The 5,573-nt window shown below is 53.1% G+C and overlaps 1 protein-coding gene across 1 annotated transcript in view; it reads left to right on the top strand.

The window, feature by feature from the left end:
• Positions 1-5,573, top strand: part of TEAD4 (TEA domain transcription factor 4) — a 51,664-nt gene that overhangs the window by 44,128 nt on the left and 1,963 nt on the right. The window lies entirely within an intron of this gene.

Below are 5,573 nucleotides of genomic sequence, written 5' to 3'. Positions count from 1 at the left end.
GACCTGGTGAATGGGTTGGGGCCGGCTGGTTTGCCCTGAAGGGTGTCCCGGATCAGGATGGGGGGTCCCGCTGGGGTGCCTGGCCAGCCTGGGTGAGGGGCTGATGGCTGTTTGCAGACTGACCACGGCCCCCAGCGACCCAGGCTTCCAATGGAGGCTATCTGGAAGCAGGTATCTGGGATTTATTTGTCCTATAATTGAAACTTTGTTGCCATAAGCGGAGGCCACAGCCAGCTCAGAGCAGGCGGAAAGCTTGGCTTCCTCCATTGCCCAGGCAACCAAGCCTCCTGCTTGCTTCAGCTCTGTGGCTGCCAGCCGCCATCTTGGTTGGGTTAATTTGCATATAGTCGATCTGATTGGTGGGCGTGGCTTAGGGTGTAGCAAAGGTATGGTCAATTAGCATCTTTGTGTTTTATTAGTGTAGATGGATGAGTTCCTCTATGTATTATAGATAGAAGTCCCTTATCAGATATATGATTTGCAGATATTAACTCCCATTCTGTCAGCTGTCTTTTCACATTCTTTATAGTGTTCTTTGAAACACAAAAGCTTTTCATTTTGATGAAGTCCAGTTTATTCTTTCTTTTGTTGTTTGTGCCATTTGTTCATTTTTAATAATGAGCAGGAGCGCTGTTTACCAGGCAGGAATTGTCACCTGGTGGGCTTCACTTTAAGGTAATTGGGGTTGAGAGCCAGCTGTTTAATTGGGAAAACCAGTTAATGTCAGTGTGTTCACTGGACTTTTTTTCTCTGAGGTGGTTCAGTTTCTCCAGAGGAGATTCCTTTAATTCTCCATCCACCCTGGGAAGGAATATACTTGATTAGTAGAATTATAGGAAGGGGGCACGGTAGAGGGCTAGGGGACCCTACCCTTTCTTATGCAGGTTTCACTTTATTTTTCTGTTTTCATTCTTATCTCCCCCTGCCCCCCTCCCCATCTGAGCTCTGTTTAATTTCTGAAGATTATTACCCTTTCGTCCTCTGCCAATGGGTGGGAGAGGTCCTCCTGGAGGCCTGCCCACCCTATGTTCACCCTATATACAGTCTTCAATCAGCTCCTCGTGTTTTATCCTGGTCCCTCTAGTGCCAAGCCACTCAGGGCTTCTCTGAAGTACATCAGTTCACTTCTTGTCTGTCACCCCTCAGAGAGCACTTTTAGGTTGTAATTCCTTTTGCTTCCTTTGCCCCACAGAATCCATTCTAGTTCTGGTCCGCCTTCCGTCTCCTCAGATTTGTTGAACTCTCTGTCATTATGGCCTCTTCTCTCTTTTCTTCGCCTTTGTGGTGCAGCACATTTTTAAAAGTTCTTCACTATCATTCTAGTTGGCTGTCTGGAAGGGAAAAGTGAACTTGTGTGGTTCGTAACCCATTTTAACTGGGTGTCCAGAAAAATGGGTTTAACCCGAGTGTCCCTGCAGTGGACTGGCCATCACTGTTGGAAGGCTCCGTTGAGAAGGATGTGGAGAAGGTGCTGGATTGACTAGTAATGCCTGTCACGGCTGTAGTGGGGGACGACAGTAGCACATTTACTGTGTATTTGCTGTCCCTTCTCTTTAGGTAATGAGGAATCACTGAAGTATTTGAACAGGGCATGGCATGGCCAGAGTTGTGCTTAGTTGGATAAATCAACTGTCCAGACTGGAAACAAGTGGGAGACCACTATAACATAGGCCCAGTGAGGGACAGCAATCTCTTTAGGACCTCAGCCAGAAAGGGCTCAAACAATCTTACTTCTCCCTACTCTCCCTTCCTGCCCTGACCATGGGAATTGGAACCAGGAAGCTCTGCTCTGGGCAACTGAAGAGCATTGTCCCTGTACAGCAGGCGTGGCAGCTCCCTTCCTGCTGTGGGCCTAGGGAGGCTTCTGGCCTTCCCTTTGAGAAGCCTACACCGTCTTGAGTCCACCTTCCCCCAACCCCAAACCTGCCCAGGCTTCGCCTTGACTCGGAGAAGGGGCTTGGGTGACATGATTTGCAGCTGTTCCTCAGTGCTGCCTCAACTACCCTGAGGGTCAGAAGGGAGGCCTGGTTGGCAGGAGGCATTTATGGGAACACGACCCTGAAGTGGGGAGGTGGCACTTTTCACTGGCTCCTGCCTTCTTTTAATTGGAGATGATATTCTGCATTCTTCTATCCACCATCTAGATGAGGACCATCCTAGGCCTCCAGTTCCACACACAGGGGGAGACTGAGGCGTGGAGTAAGTAGGGGCCTGGCCAGGATGAGGCGTGGAGTAAGTAGGCCTGGCGAGGGACCATCCTAGGCCTCCAGTTCCACACACAGGGGGAGACTGAGGCGTAGAGTAAGTAGGGGCCTGGCCAGGATGAGGCGTGGAGTAAGTAGGGGCCTGGCCAGGATGAGGCGTGGAGTAAGTAGGGGCCTGGCCTTGAGCTACCCGGCCAGGATGAGCTCTTTCTGGGTCTTGTTACATACACGCAGTGAGGTGCGTCGGGGTGGTCGGTGAAAGATGACCTCGGGCATTGATTGCATCCCATCACCTACATCAGCATGTTTTATCCTTGCCACACCCCCAAACGTAGGTCAGATTGACAGCCACATTCCCTCAGGGAAGCAGGCACAGAGGTGGAGTGGCTTGCCAGCATCACCAGGTTCATAGTGGCAGGACCAGGATTCAGACTCAGGCAGTCTGGCTCTAGGGTGTGAGCTCAGAACCATTACACTAAACCTTGCCAAGCACCTGGGGTGCCCTCCATATGGGGTCCTGGTGCTCCCCTTCTGTCAGAGAAGGCTCTGATTGCCTGGAAAAGGATCCCCTGACCCTGAGGAACACGGCTTATGGCGGCACAGAAAGAGCAGTCTTAGCCCTGCGCCCTCAGTGTAGCGCTGGGCAGTGGGGCTTCTTGGATTTCTAGAGCCCAGACATTCCTTGTCGTGCCTGTTCTGTAGCCTTGGTCGTGGTCAATGCCCTCTCCTTCTTTCTGCCTCTGTGAGGAGGTTGGAGGTGAGATTGATGGAAGCAGAAGGGAAGGTAGGGAAGCGTGGGGACCCAGGACACACGATTAGGCCTTTGTGCCCTGGCGTGGGCTGTGCACAGCACCTGCGCTATGCGAACCCAACGTAGCTCTTGTCTTCCAGGAACTCACATTCCGAGTGGCAGAATCCAGAATGGATCTCAGGGTCCTGGGGCAGCAACTGCTGTGCCGGGGAGCGTGGTGGTCAAGCATGGCCCTTCCAGAGTGTCGGGGGCACAAGGCGGGCAACACTGGGCCTCAACAAGCAAATCTCATCTTCTCTGGGCCTCTGTTTCTCCATCCGAAAAACGAGCAGTTCATTTTTGAGGGCTTGCTCCAGGCTGTGTCTCTGAGGACCTAGAGGGAGGGGAGTGGGAGGAGGCGAAATGTCAGCCAGCAGTGAAGGGAGGCAGTATGCCTGCCTCCTCCAGCCCTGTGCCTGAGCCGGGCTATCTCTGAAGGCCAGAGGCTTGGGCAGCATGAGGACAGGAGAAATCAGAGATGGGGGCATGTCAGTCGCTACTACATCTTGGTGGGCATCTCCTCTTTCCCCTTCCTCTTGCTTGGGGAAGGTAGAGGCACCAGGAAAGTGCAAATGTGGGGAAAGAATTGCTCCTGTTCGCAAACCAAGAGACTTTTGGTCAACCATGGGGTCCTCACAGGCAGCTTGGCGTCTGCAGACATCTGGACCCTCATCTCCTGGGCCCTGGCCTGCCCACTTCCTGCTCAGCCATCAGCTGGTGTGAGACTGGCCACGGGCAATGGCAAAGGCAACGAAACAGTGCCCTTCTCCTGAAGTCTTCCTTTCTTCTTCTGCCTGGCAGTATTCCACTCCGCCCAGGCCTGTGCAGGCATGCTGGGGAGATCAGAGCCCCGCTGGAGTGAGAGGAGGACTTTGATGTCCCCAACCTACCTCCCACTGAAAGTCCTGCTCTTAGGGAAGGAGTGGCAGCAGTAGCTCAGTGGGCTGCCAGTACAAATTGTTCCCGGCTGGGAGGGGCCTGAGTGTGCAGGAGGGGTTGAGTTGTGAGCTGTGCTCTGTTGGATTCATACGGTGGGTTTTGGAGCAGGTCTGAGAAGCTGAGACCTCCCCTCTTCCCCAGAACATATGAGACTAGCAGAGGCCACCTCTGTTCTTGGGGTGGGGAGAGAGGGGACTCATGGACACTGATGGCCGTTAATGCCTGTCTGCAAATTGAAAATGCTGGGCAGAGCTGAGCTGAGGCCATGAAGGAAGGAGAGTACGCCGGACTGGCTGCTGTTCCCTTCTGGTCCCTGACATTTCTCCCAGGCACATACCAGCACATGACAATGAATCTGAGCCCCTCCAGCCCCCACACCCAGGCTACGGCTGTCTGGCTCATCTGTCAGTCACCCGATCCCCCACACCTGTTCCAGGAATGGCCTGTGAGCTGCCCACCCGCACCACAGCTATGAATAGCGTGGAGGATGGGGAACAAGGGGCATTCTGAGGGCAGGAAGGCGAGTGGTAGGGGGCACCTTTAGAGTAATGTAGGGGGGCAGCTTTCTTCTTAGGCTGAGAAAGTAGAGAAGCAAGCTTGTTTGGGGAGGTGCTTGGAGTAGGGGATACAGGGGTGGAAAGGAGAAGGGTGGGGTTGTAATCGGAAGGAAGGGGCACTGAGGATGAGATGGGGCATCTGGGTGCATTGTCTGCATCCTTGGCCGGCATCTCCTGGGCCTGCAGCGTCACCACGGGGCAGGTTCTGGGGCAGACGTTGGATTGTCACTTGTGGGCTCTCTGTCTTCCCAAGCCCTCTTCTCTCCACCCTACCCCAACCAGCTCACTTATTCTACTTGCTCTCCCACAAGTTTCAGTTCTTTGAGAGCAGAGACAGTGTTTCGGCCTCTCTGATCCCCCACTGCTCTCCCTATGCTGGGCTGGGCAGGATAAACGGTGACTGGTTGGAAGGTCAGGTGAGTGAGGAGTTGGTGCTGGTGTGTATTTGAATTGGGGGCAGAGCTGGAGCTGAGAGGACGCCCCTCATAAGCAGGAGATTGCAGGTCCCTCCTTGGGACCAAGGGACCTCTCTCTTCTCACCCGGCGCCACCCAGAGGCGAGGGGTGGAACAGTCACACGTGACTTATTGAAGGCCCATCCTCTGCCCTAGCCCTGGGGAGATCTTAGTTCTTGCCTCCAGGGTGCTTACCATCTGGAAGGGGTAAGGCCACCTGAACAGATCTTGCCAGCAGGGGGCGATGAGGGGCATGTCCAAATCACTTTGGGGGTGCTGGGGCAGTGCTACCTTTGTATAGTCTGAAGAGCTAAGAGGGTTTCATAGTGTTCTTTTAGGTGGCATATGAATAAACATTTTTTAAAAATATGCAGTTATTTTCATGTATATTAGAAAAATAGAATACCTGATTTCATGACTATATTGCTAAGAATGGAGTTAGGGAATAAGAGTGACTTGATTTAAAAGAAACCATTAGGGGCATAGTAGGACCTGTGGTAGTTGGTACATGAGTGTAGCCTTAATCAAAGGGACGCCAGCAGTGGCTAAAGTCTGAGAGGCATCATTTTATGTCCTGGCCTGGCCCCTCGGATGCCCTCCTGACCCCTCGCGCTTCCCTCCCAACCTCC

The sequence above is a fragment of the Myotis davidii genome, unplaced genomic scaffold, assembly GCF_000327345.1.
Source record: "Myotis davidii unplaced genomic scaffold, ASM32734v1 scaffold1219, whole genome shotgun sequence".
NCBI lineage: Eukaryota > Metazoa > Chordata > Mammalia > Chiroptera > Vespertilionidae > Myotis > Myotis davidii.
Note: the sequence above shows the minus strand (reverse complement) of the source record. Positions and strands in the feature narration are given on the sequence as shown.